General features: G+C 38.0%; 1 protein-coding gene and 1 long non-coding RNA gene across 3 annotated transcripts in view; one reads left to right on the top strand and one right to left on the bottom strand.

Annotated features, from left to right (window-relative positions):
* The window catches only part of LOC121033043 (uncharacterized), a 48459-nt gene extending 44467 nt beyond the window's left edge, over positions 1-3992 (bottom strand). Inside the window, exon 1 of the long non-coding RNA XR_005791662.1 lies at positions 3529-3992. This is a non-coding gene — a long non-coding RNA (uncharacterized LOC121033043). The remainder of the gene's footprint in view (positions 1-3528) is intronic.
* DSC1 (desmocollin 1) overlaps positions 1-21080 on the top strand; it is a 351582-nt gene that overhangs the window by 285129 nt on the left and 45373 nt on the right. The gene's annotated exons all lie outside the window — the stretch shown is intronic.

Consider the following 21080-nt stretch of genomic DNA (forward strand, 5'->3'; position numbering starts at 1 on the left):
ATGTAAACACTTATGCTCTTTCTAACCCATCAAGGATACGGCAATTCCTTTTCTGTTGACTGAGCCCAGATTCCGGAGCTCCAGCTTACTAATCCACATGACAGACTGCGTCTGCTTTATTCAAATAAGTACAGGTGTGTCCCAAAGGAGAGCTGGCTACTGGGACCATTTATCAAAATTGTATATTTCTGGGAGCAAAATTCTCTTTCTGACTTCTCGCTCCATCTTTTATTAACTGTGTGAGCTGAACAAGTTAACTGCTCTCTGCATTTCAGTTTCCTCACTATTATTATTATTTAAAAAAATTTTTTTACATTTATGTATTTTTGAGAGACAGAGAAAGACAGCGCGAGCAAGGGAGGGGGAGAGAGAGAGGGAGTCACAGAATCAGAAGTAGGCTCCAGGCTCCGAGCTGTCAGCACAGAGCCCAATGCTGGGCTTGAACCCACGAACCGTGAGATCATGACCTGAGCCGAAGTTGGACGCTCAACCAACTGAGCCACCTAGGTGCCCTGTTTCCTCACTATTAAATAGGCATTCACTAACTCATTGGGTTCTTCTGGGGATTAAACCTCATAATGTATGAAAATTGTTAAACCCAATATTGAGCACAGAGTAAATGCACCTCGAAACCAGGTAGGTATCTTTAATACAAAGCTTAATCACTTGTTCTATTTATCCATTATTAATAATTTATTGCAATTGCACTCAAATAATATTTTACAAAAGAAAGAATAAGATTTATACATGCAGCTTACTTACTGAATTACATAGCATGAAACGGAAACCATGAGCTCTCGATTCAGAACCATTGATTGGTTACTGACCAATTAGAAGCTGAAAAATACATATAAATACATTTGCCATTTTTACAATTTAGAAGAATTTTCATGTGAGGGATAAGAAGATTAATATACTATTTAAGACTGTGATATTCTACTTATAGTATCTTCTTGTATGCCTTTCATCTTCAATTCCTGTTTTCTAATGGAATCAAACAAAAATAAATCTTGGCTTATCTTATTTGAGCTACTTTTTTCTTTTCACTATTTGTGCTTTGACGATCTTAATTCTGTGACCACAAGCCAAAGCTATTAACTTGAGGCCTAATCATAGTAATTCCTATGGCTCATTTTACTTCTCAGATTTTGCATACTTCTCAAGAAACTCTTACTATGAGATGCTGCTTATTGGGAAATGTAAAAGTAAATGATAGAGAACTCTTTCCATTCCTCTCAATTGAATTTTTTATAGAATCTCATTATAGTTTAGTTAGACCCACTCAAAGAAATCTTATTTTATAGTTGACCTGAAGGCAGATAAGCACAGATAGAAATACTTCTCCTCCTTCCCATAACATCTGCAAAATTAAGTTTGTTCTACAAATACAAAGTTGGAGATTTTAAATTACCGTAATCTAGTTTCATTTTTCAGGGAAGTAAACTTCTGGAGTTCAATGCCTAGTTTCACCACAAATAAGGCATAAGGAGGGCTGGATGAATTTGCTATCCATTTATAAATTAAATTACACCAAGCCTTTCTATACACCCATCCTCAGATTCTAAAACGCTTTATATTCGATGCTAGTAACAGACTAAATATTGACTCCTGGTCCCTTTGCCTCACTTTTCCACCTGGGGGAAGTCTAGCCACTGCTATTTCCTATCCTCCCAAAACTTCACTCAAGTTTTCAACATATTCCATAACAGCTATCTGAATGAGGGCAGCTCACATGTTCATAAACTAGGACAACTCTATGAATTTAAAATGAGGACTACAACAACGAAAGACTCATGGAAATAAAAATGATACAAAGGCCTAGTGTTCTTTTTAAGTTTCATTTTTCGTAAAAAGATAAGTTTATATATGTGTACCCCTTTAATAGGACACAGACTTCTAGCACACAGAGAACTCACAACATAAAGGCCCAGAAATTTCTTCAGATGGCTTCCATATGAGCTTTGCTTGCTGTGTATTTTCTATTTTAATATCAAGCATTCTCACATGGGATTTGTTTCCTCAGGAGGCAATGAAGAAAATTTTCTCTGTTAAACTACGGATAAAAACTACTGTAAACAGCTGTCAAAGTCTCATGGTAAGATACTTCCTGAAGTTTGCGGAGTTTAAACTTTCAAGGCAAATCTAATAGTGTCAAGGTAAACAGGAGGGCTTTTGATATGGATACCAGTCTCTAGGAAGGCATTATGGGATCCCTCAATTATAACTATTAAGCCACCACCACCACCACCGCCCAGCTGAGAAGTTGCAAAATGCAATCCAGTTACTACAGATTATCTCAGCTAGCAATCAGAACTTTCGCCTGGATTTAATCTGACCTCAGAAAACTAATGGGGCAAGCCTCAACAGGGAGGGGCTGTGGATTGAGTGCAAGGGTGGAGAATCTTACACAGATGGCTGCACAGAAAGCACCATGAGTAGGACACCTGGAGAGACCTGGAGGCAGAAGTGATTGCTGCTTTACTCTTCAGAAAACGGACATTGGCAGGTTATAGAAATATAACCTGTGTTTCTCCACACTAATATTACTCACATATACAAAGCTTGCATTTTATTTTCAAACTGTGACACATGCACACCTATACATGTGTTAGATATTTTTAGCTTTCATGTAGTCTAAAAGTTAATGCTTCTGGAAAGATTTTTACAATGTGAGGGACATTTAGTAAATGTGCATTTTTATTCTGACCAGGCTACTAGCTTCATATCTCAAAATGGATTTGGATGTGCCAGCAAAGTAGTTTTTGCTAGGTGAGAGATATGGCCTGTTTCGCTGACAAGGCAACCCTGGGTTTGTCACCACTTCTTAAGCCTCATAATGAAGTTAATCATTGATGAAAGGAACACCAGAAGTCAGCTGGAGTCTTGGAAGAAAATCAGGTTTTATCTGCTTGTATAAATCTAAAAGTCAGTGTTAGATTTCTGAGCTCTTCAGAGCAGGGAGACATTTGGACCTGAAGAATAAAGATCCAAGAGATGAAAAGAGGAGATGGTGATATCAGACTTGCTCTGATGTCATGAGAGGAAATCTTAGACATGCACAGTAGGATCAATGGGTAGGAGAGAACATTCTTAATGTGAATATCTTATTGAAGGCAATTTATTGCCAAAGTCCAAAGTTAAATTTGCCATGGGGAAAGTGATTCTTGTTGAATGCCTCAAAAGAAATGACTTTGACTCTCATTCACATGAAAATGAAAAGTAGAGACAACATAACCAACGTCTTGCAGAATTTACTTGGGTAAAGCTAATTTACCGTAAATAAAACATCTGGCTATTTCTCATTTTTGTTCTCCATTGTGGGGTTGATATCTGTATAATAACATTAATTAGGATAAAAATGGTGGTATGGTATTGCTGTGAGTTATTAAGGGTACAAGACAGGGTAAAGACAAAAATAATCTTAAAAGTTTAAGAAATGATTTGTAATTCACGACCTGAAATAGCAATCACTATCTAATATTTCATTTAAAACCATTCACCAATGGAACAAAAGGTAAATATACTTACGGTATAATTTAAGAACATAAGACAGCAATGCAAAAACAGAGTCTTTTATCACAGATATTTTTAGGTTGAAGACAGTCCAACCAATACAAGGTTCTGAGAAGTTAGATGTGCTTCCAGAAATGTTTCTTTCGAGAGTATCTGAATTTATAGTTTGTGACTTTTTTCTTTTTCCATGATGATAAGTGAGGGAGAAACCAAAGCAAAGAAAAGCAAAGGTATGTTTCAGTTGAGAGTATGCCAAATACACAGTGACTCACAGCGTCCTAATCAGATAGGCGTGACATCTCACTAAAAAAAAAAAAAAAAAAAAAAAGGCTCACCCCACCCACGTTGGAAACTGTTCTTTGCCAAAGCTCAGCATACTGACAACTACTTTCTAGACATGTCACTGTACTTACTCTGGATCAGCAAGGAAATTATATGAAAATACTGACCAAGGCATGTTAAATCACTATATGACTCTGATGCTGGTCTCTTACATAGATTTAGCTATGACGAGTATGGATTTTTTTTATTTCAAGAATTAATCTCATTTATTTATGGATTTTTTTATTTGCTCTACATTTTTCTAGCATTTTATGTAACCCATATATTTTTGAGGAAAATTTTAATAAGTATTTCTACTCACATTTCTTTTATTTTCTACATCTAATTCTGTAGGATTACATAGGTTAAATAAATAAATTTATGGCTTAAAGGAACTTTAAGAATCATGTCATCTAAAACCCTCATTTTATAGATGAGCAAAATGGAGGCCTTATCTACTGTCACATAGGATAGGATTTTTGCCAGGGAAAAAATGCAGTCTTTAGAGAAGTATTAGAGATACTCTAATTTTTTAAAACAGAGTTATTTCATGAGTTATATATAATGAATACACTTTACAAATTATTGCTAATGAAATCTGCAGAAAGGTTAGGCATTTGAGTTTAAATTCATGGTTTCTCAAAATGACAGTGCTTCTGAATCACCTGGAAAATTAAAAATAGAGACCAACAAAACAAAACACTTAAGGGACCCAATGCAGATCTACTGGCTCAGAATCTGGTAAGGTTGGATCCAGGCATTAATATATTTAAAAAGTCCCTATAGGTGTTTTTAAAATCCTAAGTATGGATCAGTGTTTAAGAAATAGTGGATATTAAATAGGCACATGTTTGCTTTCCAAAATGGTTCAACAGAAAGTAGGCAATAATATCCAGCTAAAGTAAGAAAGTATCTAGCTATTTAAGGAATGCAATAGTAAAAGTTTAACTTAGAAAAACCCAATAATTTCAATTTCAAGCTGTTTCTTTCCAAGATCTTTGTTGTCACTCTTTCATTTATGGCATATGTAAGAGAACCTCTGAGTTTCATTAAAAGGCCTGAACATTTAATTTTTATGTAGGAACAACTGACTCCATGATCAAAATAAATTTTGGAAGACTTAGAAATGAGAGTTTAGGAGCACCTGGGTGGCTCAGTCGGTTAAGTGTCCAACTCTTGGTTTTGGCTCAGGTCATGGTCTCACAGTTCATGGGATTGAGCCCCACGACAGGTTCTGTGCTGACAGCATGGAGACTGCTTGGGATTCTCTCTCTCTCTCTCTCTCTCTCTCTCTCTCTCTCTCTCTCTTTCTCTCTGTTCCCCCTTGCACATGTGCACTCTCTCTCTCAAAATAAATGAATAAACTGGAAAAAATGACAGCTCACCATCTTGACTAAACCTTGAATAAATACCCAATAAGAATTAATGAAGACTACCTTTTTTTTTTATTATTAGTAGTAGTAGTTGTATAAAGATGTCTGTAGTTGATTGATATCCAAGAATAACATTAAAAGAAACCAATCCAGAAGCCACAGCATCATAGGCCACATCGTTGATCAAATGGCATTATGGCTGTCAGGCAAAAATCAAAGGCCAAATTTAATGTGTAGAGTGTATATTTCACATAGGATTTTATAAACCCCAATATTACAGGTTTTTCTTTCAGTCTCTTCCTATTGTATCCCTGCTCGTCACTTCAACAAGTTATATAATTAAAGGACCAAGAAAGATATTTCTAATGGTGTCGTATTTTGATATTCCAAATAAGCCAGAGCCAGACATCTTGGCCCCCATTAGGGCAGTTATTGGTTATGGAGGACAACTATAGCATTCTGTCCTTAGCACTCCTCTGTTCTCCTGGAAGCAGCACTCTGTTCCTCTGGGAACCAATCTCCCTTTCCTTTTGTGCTCACCTTTTCAGAGGGAAATCTCAACCATAGTATCCCTCGAACCTGACCACACAACTGGACACATGACTCAAGAATAACTGCACAAGGTCTTCTTGGGGTTAATTCAAGCAGCAGTCACAAGGAAAAGATCCTCTCATTTCTGCTAGTGAAGGCACGAGACAATCTCCTATAGAAAAGAGAGAAGGAGAATGGAGAGACAAAACACAGGACAAAATAGAAAGAGTCCTGGCAGTGCTGGAGTCCCTGTCTTACAGTCCCTTGAGCCTCCTACCTCTCCTCCCAACCTGCAATTCTTTGTTTTTGTAAGTCAATAAGCTTTTCTTTTTGTCCTCAAAACCCAGTTTGAGCTGGGTTTCTAGAACTTGCAACCCAGAGTTTTATTTCAATAAAAATTCAAGACGTTCTTAAATTTCATATACCTTTTAGGGAAAGTAGACGTTATTTGACTTTCTCATTTGCTGCACTTGTTGCAGAGAGGGAATGGCAGAGGCAGCTTTATTGCTGGCTGTTGTCACATAAACTTTCATTGCTGGCCAGTCTCTGGAAAATAGAAAGCTAAAACAACAGCCTCTTAGAAAATGTAGGATTAAACCAAGAGAGGGACGATAGATATTACTTCGACTTCCATAGTTATTATTAAATATATTTTAGGTTTATTGTTTTTGCATAAATGCAAATATTTACACAGCTCAATTTCTTATACACTAAATTTAATAATGTATTTTAAATTAAAAATACCAGTGATTTTGGAAAAAGCTACCCAAATAAGTTAAATTTATTGTTCATACATTTGTAAGTTCTGACAGTTTGTTAGATATGTTTTCCTCCAATTTAAGTAGATTTTTTTCTACTTATTTTTTTCTATTTACTTTTTTCATATTATTTTAACAGAATCTAGGTGATTTCAATGTTTTTACCAGAATCTGTCACTTTCCTCTCATTTTATCTATAATTTTAGCTGCAGTTTATATTTGACCTGACATAGTAAACATTTTCAAACTTTCAAACAATGAACAATCTCAAGATGTCTTCTGATCTGAACACCAATTATAATGATTTTTAATGTGTTTGTGTTTTTTATTCATTTTCAGGCTACGCTTGTAGTATTTACCATACTGTTTAAGTGTATTTTGCTTTTATTCATCATTAGCTTGTTGACACAGCCTTTTGTAGTTTCATTCTCCACAGTCAAACGTTTGAGTCATAATCAAAGGGCCTGTGCACTTCTACAGTTTGCTGAATGCCGTGTTTCTTGCTCCTGTGAAGACGTGAAAAATATGTTGTATGGTCACAGGTGATGCTGACTACAGTGTCCATCTGTATCTATGGCAAAGGTGGGGAGGTCTCTGTGGAAATGTGTCTGCGTTTCAAGTTGGTAAGTACTAGTTGACTAGTACTTGTTGACTTGTTTAGTGCTCAGCTTTTGAGACTGGAACTGTGGAAAGTGCAAAATGAGTGGAGATCACGGTCCCTTTGAATTAATATCCTTAACAACAACAAAAAGCAACACGGAAAAATTATATATTTCTTGGAAAATATAGGAAGCGTATGCTACCAATATGAGTAACATGTACAGACAGAAACAAGGAAGAAGGTGTTCCCGGTACTGAGCTAACCCCCTCTGAGGTGGAAACCTTCTGCATAATATCCCAATCAAATGATTAACCCACCCATATTTGTCTTCCTTAGTGGCAAGAAATTCTGTACCTTGTGGGGAATACTCATCCCATCTTAGTTTAAATAGAATTTTCTTTCTTATGCTTACCTGAGTTTAATCTGAACTCAAAGTTTTGACCCCATGTCATAGCTGGGTCCCTACCATCTCCTGGCTGGTCATACAATCTGACCCTGTGTCATGGGGGAACTGAACTTCTGTGTTCTCATCTTACATTCCACCAAAAAAGGAGTGTTAAGGAGCCTGGAGCCTGCTTCAGATTCTGTGTCTCGCTCTCTCTCTCCCCCTTCCCCGCTCTTGCTCTGTCTCTCTCTGTCTCTCAAAAATGAATAAACATCAAAAAAAATTAAAAACAAAAACAAAACAAAACAAAAAACTCTAAACAAAAGAGGACTTCTCTAACTCTCCCGGAACAGAAGTTGGGTCTGAGCACCATCTTGCATGGCATTGTGCCTGCTACTGATAGGAAATGGGCCCACTTGTAGCCTCCCATCCATTCAGTTTCTCAAGGGGCCAACGGGTTGGAGCTGTTCTTCAACTCTTTGCTCAGTGCTATGGAATGCTATCCCTACATATCACAGGAAAAGGTGAAATTAGTGGTGTAGAATCCCTTTGAGATCTCTGATAAAAGATGATTTGATAATATAAGACATCATAATAAACAGACTGTGGGATTGTGTCCTTGGGGTTGTAAATGACACTCTGTCAACATGAACATATGAAGAGATGAACTTCAGGCATCCATTTGGTACCATCTTTTAATGATTTCCATTATATTGGAACATCAAATGTATAGTCATTACATAGTGAGAAATGCTCTGTGTGATCATTACTTAACAAGAAACTTAAACTTGTTCTACATGCACAGATAGACTGAATCATATTTTGAGTTGGGATAAGCACTACAGGTAGAAACTTGTTCAATTATATGCCTTGGAAGAGCCAACCGCCAAACAGAAGAAACTAAATTTGTCAGCATTATCCAAAATGATTCAAGATTGGATAAAGTCAAATTAATAAAATCCTGTCCAGTTTTACTTTACTATCTTAAAACATGCACATCTTAAAAGGAATGCTAATTGCCACTTTATGTTAAAGAACAAGGCGATTGAAATTGACTATATTCTAGTAAATAAATTATCATGCAATTTAAAGATATAAAATTCAATGTGGAGAAATGATTTGACTACTCAGTTTGTCTCTTTTTCTTAATTCTCATCAATTTACAGATTTAGGACATCAGCTTTTTGGCTCAAATATATTTTGGATGATCTGAAGTGTTCTGGTAGTTCTTATAAGTTGTAGAATTATATTAACTTAACAACAGATATTTATACTTATGAACATTTTGTAGACCTTGGCCTTTGGAAATATATTTTAAGCCACAAAGCCTACTTCAAAAACAAAATATTTGATGGCAAGGATGTACAGTGAGATGCTTACACAAACATTTCTCAAATAAATGAAGTGAGATACTTCAGGGCACCTAGAAATACTAGCAGAAGCTATTGTAAGAGAAGACGAATGGATTATTTTCTTAATTTTGTAAAGTCTGCTTATAGATTTATTAGTGTTAGGTTAGTTACGCTAATTTTTTTGAAGTTTAACTTGGCCCTCTTTCACAGGAAAAGAGATTTTTGCATTTTGCAATCTGTTTGCCACATCAAAGGGAAAATTGAGCTCCAAAGTAAACAAGCTCATTATTTATGTTGGTGTCTGGTCCTCAGGACTGTAGAATCGAGGTACAGAGTCGCTTTGCAGTTATTTCAGTACCACAGGCCAACACCAAAGATGCACGTGCAGAAGTGTAAAGCAGCAGTTTGCAAACTTCAGTGTGCACAAGTTCTACCTACTGTTCTTGCTAAACATGCATCTTCCTTGATCGTCTCTCTCCCCCATCCCAGGACAAATGCATCTAGTCTGGAATGAGATCGAAGCACTTAAGTGTCTCTTTCCAAATGCTTGTGATCCAGACACCACTCTGAGAACACTTATCCAGATTATTGGGGACTAGAACAAGGGCGGGAAATTTATGACAGGTGTGGTAAAGGTAGAAGTAGAATGTTTCCTATAGCCTGGTCCAGGGAGGTAGCATGGCATGGATGGAACCAAAATTATAAAATTGTATTTTCTGCCATTTTTCTTTGGTTCTTATCAATTCCCCCCACCCCCCAAATCCACTCTCCACCCCGTACACCCTTCAGACTAGACTCTATTTCTCTGATTCTTTCTAGGATGATTACTGATAGGAGCTTACAGTGATTCCTTTCAAAGGGGATGTTTTCACCATAATAGTATACTTTTGAAATCTATTTCTCATTAACCGCTCCTCTATTTGTTAGAGAAGAAATTTAGTGCGGTGGTTAAAGCCAGGCTACCTGGATTCAAATTTCATCTCTATCATGTTCTCACTGTGTGCTTTTAAACAGTCACTTAATGCCTTGGGTGTGCTATCCTTTAAAGGGGGATAATAATAGTATCTATGTCATAGGATTATTGTGAGGACTAAATAAACTGATATAAAACACTTAAAACAGCAAGAGGAAAATGTGAAAGCTATATAAATGTTATAAAACTTGAGTAAGGTTTTGAGTCTTGGGTTTAAAGGAAACAAGAGTATTATTTTCACTAGTCTTCAGGAACCATTGGCTTCTCCATATAAACATAAATAAATACATAAATAGACAAGGTAACCAATGTAAAGAAAGCAGAAGAGAACTATGAAAATAAGAAATGGGATTTTTGTGAATGAAGCTGAAGCTCTTCTATCAACGTGTGCATCAGTAATGCACACATTTTAGGAGACACTCAAAAAGCCATTTGACAATTTGGCAGTTATTCCAAATAACATTACTATCATTACTGTTTTCTTTAATCTAGAAAGAGCAGGACATTGTCTTAACATTAACAAAGCTCTTCCAGCCAAACCAACAAGCTCATTGCCTAATCTGTCTCATTGCCTAACTGTCTCATTGCCTGATCACGGTCCCAACAGGTGTTTGACAGTTGTGATGAGGTTATCTTAGCATCGGGCACCAGACCTTTGCTTGAAGAGAGAAATGTCATTATTTAGGGAAGTATTGTGACACTGTTGGTGATAAAAGCTGAGTACTTGAAGCAAAGACTGGAAGGAGATAAGGAAACAAAGAAATGGATAAATCATGCAACATTAGAAATAAAGATGAATCTAGAGGAGAAGAGAGAAGAAAGCAGAGCAGAGGATAGGAGAGGAAAGAATGAGAGAAGAGAGGGAATTCAAATGTTGTAGCAGGGGCCAGAGCCTGAGTAACAGAGGCTACTAAGAAATTCCTGTCATGTGGTTGGGTAGATTACAGCAGGATTTTAAGAGGAGGTGTTTCTAATATTGTAAGGTTTTGTTTTGTTTCGTTGTTTTTGCTTCCTAGTTTCTCTCACCCACTTGCTCATCTCTATAAACCCCCAGCGAACCCTGGTATGTTTATGCATTCCCATGGAGACTGTGTTCTGGGCATTAAATGCTAGGGTAATAAAGGAAGCTGTGGCTGGTTGGACATTCAAGGAGTGGTCAGGGAAGTCCACGTGGTGATCACAGGAAAGAGAATGACAGGCTGGCGCAAAACAGACAGGGGTATAGAAGAGTGGTTACAGGGTTGTCCTGACTCGGAAGAGGGCAGGGCCACTTTCTTCCTTCCCATCTAGTAAATATTATTATATAGTGAGCATATACTACCTGCCATGCCCTAATTATGCACTCTACCCATATTATCCTTGAGGCCTCACAAGAACCTCTATCAGGTAGGGACTACTGTGCCTTTTATGCGCACGAGAAAACTGAAGCAGCAAGAGGGTAATTTACCTATCCAAGATCATGCAGCTGGTCACTGGCAGAGTCAAGATGTGAAAAATGCCACCAGATCTACAGCAAAGCAGAGCAGAGCACTCTTAACCACCACACGGTAATGCCTTGGTTGACTTCAGAGATGAAAGGATGATAGCTGGGTTCTGCCTGAGAGCAACGAAGTCAAAAGTTCAAATTGGATGACCTGAGAGTGGAAATGTAAATAATAGGTGTAAACAGGAGGGCCTCGGCTGGGCGCTGAGAGCTGGGGAAGAGAGTCAACAGCTAAGGCAACAGTCTGGGGGGTGCCCGAGACAGAGCCTTCGCTCACGGCTTTTTTGCTATTGCCTGTGGCATGATGTGCTTGTAGGCCAGCTGCATTTATTTTTTTTTTAATTTTTTTTTCAACGTTTTTATTTATTTTTGGGACAGAGAGAGACAGAGCATGAACGGACAAGGGGCAGAGAGAGAGGGAGACACAGAATCGGAAACAGGCTCCAGGCTCTGAGCCATCAGCCCAGAGCCCGACGCGGGGCTCGAACTCCCGGACCGCGAGATCGTGACCTGTCTGAAGTTGGACGCTTAACCGACTGCGCCACCCAGGCGCCCCAGGCCAGCTGCATTTAAAGCATGGAGACATAGAGTAGAAAATACCTAAAGGTGAAAAACGGCTCTTCCAATTAATTCAGGAAGGAAGGAAAAATGGTTTTTACTCACTATTACTTAGCATTATGCTAACAAGTGTGATAAAACAGGAAAAGATAGAAAGTTGGAAAGGATTGGAAGAGAGTAGAGAAAAGTTGTTGCTGTTTGCACATAGCATTTTAATCAGCATATTACTGGACTTGAAATTAGTATATGACTACTAGAGGGTTGTTCATTGGGACTTCCCAGGAACCTTTGTGAAACACATGCTTATCATTTATTATATAGAAATATATATGGTAAGCTGGCTACTGTTCCGATTACAGAATATAGGTTTAGTTAGTCATTCTTATAAATTCTTTTGTCTTCTTTATAAGGTTTTGAATGTAACCCTTAAGGTATTATTACCTATATACACAAGGCCTTGACAAGTCAAAGTATTGATGCCTAGAAACTAAGCAGCACCAACTAGTACTTCTGCCCCAGTGGACCTTGGTTTAGAGCAGGTGTGCTAGGGCTGAGCGGAAAAGAATAATTAAAAATATTGTTTATGAAGTAAAAGGCAAAGAAATATGTAAAAATGAACATATTTTAAAATATAAGAGATGACCAGATTAAAACCTTTTCGGGCACCTGGGTGGCTCAGTGGTTATGCGTTCGACTTCGGCTCAGGTCATATCTCAAGATTCATGAGTTCAAGCCCCACATCGGGCTCTGTGCTGACAGCCCAGAGCCTGGAGCCTGCTTTGGATTCTGTGTCTCCCCCTCTCTTTGTCCTCCCCACTCATGCTCTATCTCTCTTAAAAATAAACAGTAAAAAAAAAAAAAAATTAAAACAAAACAATCTCTCTCTCTCTCTCTCTCTCTCACACACACACACACACACACACACACACACACACACACACACGACATGGGGTCTAGGAGGTAACTTTCCAAGAAATAGAAAAAGAAGCTCTTTTTTCTAGCAGACATGTCTTCATGCCAGGGCACACAGCTGATTGCGAGTGGGCTGTGACCGGATTTCATCTTTTGTTCTCCTTTCCCAGCGACCCTTACTCACAACACAGCCCAGGTAAACATATGCAGTAGATTTTTGGAAAAAGAAAAAACTTAACTAGAATTTAAACATATTTGAAAACCAAAGAAAAGACAAAAGAAAACAAACAAAAGACAAACAAAAGTTGCTTATTAGCAGCTACAACAATTTCATCTCATATTAAATCATATCATATAATACAGCGAGGAAGGACTTGAATAAGATATGGGTATAATCTGTATGAAGAAAATTGCAAACTTTTACTGATAAATAAAAGATAATAAAGTAAGAGTCATAGCTTGTGAGTATCAAATATTTTAAAGACACTAACTATCCATGCAAGTATTTAGAGACTTTGGAGAATTTTGTGTTTGGAAAATACTGTGTTTTGTAGCAGAGGCCAGGGAGGATCCAAGGGGTATTTGTCAGATCAGAAAACTCATTACTGAACTCAACACAACCCCACAGAAATGATGTCCTCTTCAGTTTCCCAAATCTGAATAAACAACACTGTTTCCCAAACAGGGAAATCTTACAGGTAATAAGGAAAGAGGGAAGAAAGCTAGAAGGTTGGGCATTTATTACAAATAGACTGCTACTGGAACTAATATAAACAGATGGATCTAAGTAAGTATCACTGTTTATTTCTACCAGCGCTGTCACCATCCCCACTACCCTTCATCCCAAATTTCCCCAATCTTTTTTTTTTTAATTTTTTTTTCAACGTTTATTTATTTTTGGGACAGAGAGAGACAGAGCATGAAGTGGGGAGGGGCAGAGAGAGAGGGAGACACAGAATCGGAAACAGGCTCCAGGCTCTGAGCCATCAGCCCAGAGCCCGACGCGGGGCTCGAACTCATGGACCGCGAGATCGTGACCTGGCTGAAGTCGGACGCTTAACCGACTGCGCCACCCAGGTGCCCCCCAATCTTTTAATCTTATTTCTTTGAGGACTACGACCAATCAGCCTGGCCATTCATCACTGCCCACGAGTTATGAATCACTATGATTCAGGCCACTTCTTCCTTCATACAACATGAAAAAACGGGTATACTGCTCTTGGCTTTATCCATTGGGAGAATTTCCCTTCACCACCAGGCCTACCTCTGAGTGGGGCTGTAATAGGGGACCAGTCCACTTATAATTAACCTTAAGATACTGTGCTGACCCATTTGAGAGCCACGAATAGGTTTAGTTTCTGTTCTGTGTTTCCATACTTCACCAGTCGATCACAACTGACCCCTGTGAGGTAACATGTGTTAAGGTAAAGACATGAATTAAAAAAAAAAAATAGGAGCCACAAGAACTTGGGCTATCTGGTCATAAAATTCACTTGTGTTTCTGGGCTTTCTTGGACCCAATCCCAAATATATAATATCTATAATCTAATGATTTTTTTTCATGCCCTCACAAGTGAGACCAAGGTCTTACGTGTTGGTATAATTTATAATGTCCAGAACAGGAGGGAAAAGCAGTTACATTACAGGGCCCTTCCTCAAGGAGAGCCAGTTTACCCTTCACCAATGGATTCTGTGTCTGTAAGCTCACTTACATCTGGAAAGTGGATGAAGAATCAGAAGTCTTCGTTTATGATGGCTAGCAGCCTTTTTCTCATCACCTTTTGATAAAGCAGTACCCTGATGGGTGACCCTATATTTCAACTCCTAGAACGCCATAAACTCTTATCCATCACCACAGATATTACTGGGTCTAGGCACCTTAATTGCCACTCCAGCCTTGCTACTCATTATAATAACTATGTCAAACTTACATCTGGCTTCTGCCATCCTGGAATCTCATTATCCCCAATTGGAAGTTGTGGCATCATTGTTTACTATAGACTCCAGCCTATAGAGGATGATCACTGTCAGTTTCCTCAAAGTGCCAGTGTCCCTGCACCAGTGCATTCCTCATTTCCTTAGTTTAAATAGTACCTCGTAGGCCCCCTCAAGAAACATCATCAGGTGATGGGTTCTATCATCTCACCTAATGAATTCATTAAAATGCTCCCACTTTGCAAACCTTGTGGCCCCCAACATTCAGAATCTCCACTTCATTTACTGTAGACCATTTCCATGTCCAAATTCAAGGAGCATTCTCAGCAGCATGTTAGGATCAGCTTCAAGGGTGCTTCCTGGACATTACATCCTTAGTCCTAGAATACTCTCATATCAAAAATTCTCCCTTATCCAGTTTTATGTTCTGCCTTCTGTAGTCCAACACTAACTTCCATGTGTGATCCCATAGTTCACGCCAGTCCAAATGGACCAGCACTTTCAATTCCTTTGGTGTATAAGCTATTTTTCTCCAGAGCAGAGATTTTATGTCTACATAGGCTATGTTGATATCTGTGATGCTTAATCTTATGTGTCAACTTGGCTAGACTATGGTGTCAGTTGTTTGGTCAAACACCAGTCTAGATGTTGCTATGAAGGCATTTTTTTTAGATGTGATGAGTCAGTAGACTTTAAGTACTACAGATAACCCTCCATAATATGGGTGGACCTCATCCAATCAGTTGAAGGCCTTATGAGCAAAGACAGTTTTTCTGAGGTAGAATTCTCCTCAAGACTGCAAGCTAAAAACCCTGCCTAAGTTTGTAGACTACTGATCTCTGGAATTTGGATTCAAGACATCAACTCTAACCTTAATTTCCAGGCTGCTGGTCTGTTGTATGGAATTCAAACTTGTCATGCTCCCCATCCCCAGAATTGCATGAGCTAGTTCCGTAAAATAAATGTGTCTTGCTCTCTCTTCATACAGGCGCGCGTGCACACACACACACACACACACACACACACACACACACTCAATTGGATTCTTTGGAGAACTCTGGCTAACAAAAGACCTAAACTTGATTATAGTCCTGGAAGCAATGAAAAGAGACAAGGATATATCTTGAAAGAGGCTTCTCGTTTCCAGCAAGGAGGATTGATCCTGAGGGTTTGTCTTCCAGGAGCACTTATTGTTTTGGCCTGGGTTCTTCCAGAGCAAAGGAGAGCCTTGAGTGGAGGTTTTTTATTTAGGAAAGAACCTCAGGGAGTGGAGGGCAGGGGAATGAACATGGGAGAAGGAAGAGCCAATACACAGGTACATTACTGAGTTTGTCACCAGCACAGGTGACTGATGCACAGGGAGCCCTATGAAATGTCTCCCAGAACTTTCTGGCTAGAGGGTGCAAGGGAGAGTCATTTATCCATCAGCTTGCATCTTCTATTGTTCAAGATTGTGCTCTATATTATGTACACATGAGCACCATACAGACTCATTGCTTCCATAATGAACCTTGAAATTTGTCACCTAGAACTACTTGAGGGGTAAAATAGTAAACCCAAGCATTCTATTCTCTGATCATAACCAATCTCTTATAATTATGTCCTCTCACTTTCTTAGTTTTATCTTATGTGCTTTCCAGCTCTCAATCTTTGCTCCTACATTTTATCCTATTCACAGTTCCCTGCTGGTTTCAAGTAAGTTCAAATTGTGTCTCCATCCTCTGCTAGTTCCCCGAACTTGTGTAAGTTACTTAAACTCTCTAGACCTCAGTTTTTTGTCTATAAAATGGCATAATAACAGTACTAGCTTTATGGAATTGCTATGAGTATGATTTGAGATAATGCATATAAAACCTTTAGCAGTGTCTGATACAGAGAAACCAGTCAATAAATGGTAGCTGTTATGACTAATGGTGATTCTAACAATGATGATATTTGTCCAGCTCAGATACTACAGGTCATCACTTCTTCTACTCTCTTAACTTTTGACCCTTGGGTTTCTGCCAACCCTGACCATAAGCTTCACACTTGATCTATAATCTCTTCAGTTCAACCTTTGGAATATCTCGCAGTTGTTCAGCCTAAAGAAGAGAGATTATAAATAAAGCAGTAGCAACAAGAGAAAAGAATAGGAGGATACGGAAGAGTCAAGGATGATTTTGTCTTATGTATTACTTACCAAGACAGTATAGGAATATGAGCTGGTTCAGATGTGGAAGATGATATAGGCAGTTTGTCCAGGCTATATAATGGCATTTTCTGTTGTGGTACTCTAGAAGTAATTTTCTATCTCCTTCCTTCCCTCTACATCTATTAATTAGAGTTCATACGTAAAGAATAGTTTATTTACCCCCATTTATTTATTTGCCTAGTTATTTACATCAGTATGGACTTGTAATATTTATTTTATTCTTTGGGTTGTAGTTCAAAAGTATGTAATTATTTTCTTGCTCAAGTCGTTCTAACTTTGGCCACTGGGAGCTCTTTAGTGCTGGTTCTTGTGCCCTTTTGGCATGCCATCATCCCTTTCCTTTTTAAGCATTTCCTTATTTTCTGACATCATGAGATGTGCTAGGCTCGTCTTATATTTTCCTCAAGCCTTCAATCAATCCATTTTCAAGGATTTCTCATTTTTTTAATTGGAGATTTCGAAACCAAGATCTGAGCCTTGGGTGTGCTCATTGCTACTGGGGCATCAAAAGTTACTGAAAAAAAAAAAAAAAAGGAAAAGAGACAAAATTGGCAAAGGAAATTCCCATGATGATATATACAGAAAATTAGCTGTGCTGAATGCCTAGAGCTCCACAAGGCCAGCTTGGGGCGAGAGGATGGAAATTTCAGGAACAATTATTGCAAGTTATAAATGGAACTGAGCAAATGCTAGACGTGCCTAATCTGATTGATAGTCATAATAATGTAGAAAATGGACATTTACTTAATCTAAGTTTGTGAAGGAAGTTGGGTGAGAGGTAGAGAATTGTGGATGGGGAGGATGTAAGAGAGATAGACACATATTTTCTAATGTAGAAAGTCAATAATCTAAATTTGGAAAATAACAGTTTCTGTGCAAACATGGTATTCAGCAAAGTGATGACAAAAAATGGAATAAATAGCTTAAAACACTTAATGTAGTTTTAAGAGTAAGAGTAAGAATTGGGATTTGGGAGGAATAAGGCAACAAACTGCTATATTTTTTAACCAATGTATTTTAGATTTACATACTTCATTGTTACAAATAAAATATTCAATTTAAAAAGGAAAAAAAAACACAGCTACAAAAGTTACAGTGGATAAAGGTAGATGGAGCTATCTGTTCCAGGTAATATAAATTCAAAGAGACCCACACCTAGAGATATATTTGCAAAATCTTTCCATTCCAGAACCAAAAGAAAAATCTTGAAAAAATGTGCAAAAAGATAAAAATTAACAAAATCAAATAACTTTAAGGAAAAAAATAAAAGCTATGACCCAAGAATATTACACCCTAAGAAATAGTCTGTTTACCTTGTATGAAATCAATGGAAATTCAATTTCAAGTATTTTCAAGTTCACAAAAGATGTACCTACCCTGAAAAAAGCATTTTCATATTTAATTGAATTAAATATGAAATTTCACAGATTAAGTGACTGATCTGCAGAGGAGTTGTTTGTTGTTGTTGTTGTTTTTAACTTACTCAAAGTATGTAAATGTAAGAGGTAGAATCAGCATTTAAATTTAGGTCTGTTTGACTTTGCCCATTGTCTAGGTGGGAACATTATTCCAGGAGCTTGGCAATGTTTCTTGTTCCTCTTTTCCTTTTTCTTCTCTTTATCTTTATCCCTCTCTCTTTTCTGCTTGGAAAACGAAAGAAAACAAAAAACCTCTGTAACAATTTTGGGAAAGGAGTTCTAAGCTCAGAATACAAAAATCTGTTCATTTTTCCTAAAAGGAAAAAATAATGTATTCATTGTATTTTTTCCCCCAGTGAGACTACAGCAGCAGCAGAAGGGACAAAATCTGTGTGCTGGGAAGGCATTGTGCTGGATTCTGGGGATACAATGATGAAGACTGATGAGGCCCTGTCCTCAGGGAGGGCACATTCTAATGGGGAAAATAGACAAAGAGCCAAGAAACAAAAAAGAAGTAAAATACAGGGGTTGTAATAACTGCTAAGAAGGAAACAAAGAAGGGGTTGGCAGAGAAAATAAGGGGACCAGGATACCTACTTTAAATTGGGTACCCAGGAGAAACTCTCTGAGAAGATGATTTAAGCTGATTCATGGCAGATGAGAATGAGGTACCATGTGCTACGTGGTGGGGAGGCACTCCAGACAGAGGGACAGGAAGTAGCCAACTCCAGACAAGAATGACTACTGAAGTGTGTGGTCCTGTGTGGACAAAGTAATTTGTCAATGTTTAATCTTGTTATTTTTTATTCAATAAATACTTATTTGCTTCCCTCTACATGGGAGGCATAGTTCCAGCCACTGAGAATACACAGTCCCTGAACATGAAGAAATTCTCATCCAGGAAGGAAATCTTACAAGTCCCCTGGAGGTGACTTATCAGAGTGAAGAGGCTTCATATCAAAAGAGTACCTAAAACCAGTGTGGGTGGGTGTAGCAGAACCAGGAAAGGTTTGCCTGCAAAATGATGTCTAAGCAGATACCTGGACATAAATAGGAGTTATGTGTAACTAACAATGCATGAAAATACATGGGGCATAACTGGTTTTTTCCCAGCTGGATTGAAAACGTTGAATAAATGACTTCAACGTTGTTATGGGTAGCATTGTGTGCCTGCAAAATTTGTATGTTGAAGTTCTAACCTCCAGTACCTCAGAATGTGACGTATTTGGAAGCAGATGTCATTAGTTAAGAAGAGGTCATTCGAGTGAACACTAATCCAATATAACTGGTATTTATAAAAAGCCAAAATTTGGACACAGATGCACATGTGGAGGGAAGACAATGTAAGGACATTTGTAAGGAAATGTAAGGAAAAAGTAGCAATCTACAAGTCAGGGAGAAAGAACTGGAACAGATCCTTCACTCAGAAGGAACCAACCCTGCTAACATCTTGTGAACTCTGAGATAATAATCTGTTGCTTAAGTCACCCACTTTGTGGTGTTTTGTTATGGTAGCCCTAGCAAACTAATACAAACATAAACTTGGAATTACCTACCATATTATATTAAGTGAAATAAATGTACAGAAATGCATAGCCTCCCCTATAACTTGGCAGTGTCTCTCACAAGCGCACGCAAACACACACACGTGCATACACACAAACATTACACCCTCAGGAAAGAATATTTGCAAAAGATATACAAAGGACTGTTATCCAAAATATGCAAAGAACTCTTAAAATCCAACAGTGAGGAAACAAAGAAGCCAACTAAAAAATGGGCCAAATAACTTAAGAGACCTCACCAAGGAACACTACAGATGGCAGATAAGCATATGCCAATACGCTCCACATCATATATCATCAGGGGGATGCTAACTAAAATAATCAAGAGATACCATCACACACCCATTAGAATGACCAAAATCCAGAACGCTGGTATCACCAAATGATGGTGGGAATATGGGGCAATAGGAACTCTCATTCATCGTTTGCAAAATAACAGCGATGTTGAAGACAGATTGGCAGTTTCTTACAAAGCTAAACATACACCTACCATATATGCTCCAGCACGGAAACTGAAAATTTATGTCCATGAACAAACCTGTACACAGCTTTTTTTATAACTAGTTTTATATGTAATTATAATTAATAATTGCCAAAACTTGGAAGCAGGCAAGCTGTCCTTCAGTAGGTGAATAAACTGTGGTCCATCCAAGCAATGGAATATTACTTAGCACCCAAAATAAATGAGCTAGCCAGCCATGAAAAGAAGTGGAAGAAACTTAAATGTATACTGCTAACTGAAAGAAACCAATTTTAAGAGGCTGCATACAGTATAATTGTAATCATAACGACACTCTGCAAAAGGCAAAACTATGGAGACAATAAAGAGATCAGTGGTTGTCAGGAGTTATGAGGGAAAGGGGATGAATAGGCAGAGCACAGAGGATTTTCAGGGCAGTGAACTTACTTTGTATGATACTATAATGATAGATGTATGTCATTATGCATTTGCCCGCAAATGTATACCACTAGGAGTAAACTCTAATGTAAACTATGGACTTTGGGTGATAATGATCTGTCAATGTGCCCTCATTTGTAACGAATGTAACACTCTGATGGGACATATTGATAATGTGTGAGGGAGGCTATAATGTGTGAGGGCAGAGGGTATGTGAAAAATCGCTTTATTTTCCTCTCAATATTGCTGTGAACCTAAAACTTCCCTAAAAATAAAAACTATTAATGTAGAATATATCACAAAGTATGTGAAA

This window comes from Herpailurus yagouaroundi, unplaced genomic scaffold, assembly GCF_014898765.1.
Source record: "Herpailurus yagouaroundi ecotype Mexico unplaced genomic scaffold, PumYag 142, whole genome shotgun sequence".
Lineage (NCBI taxonomy): Eukaryota > Metazoa > Chordata > Mammalia > Carnivora > Felidae > Herpailurus > Herpailurus yagouaroundi.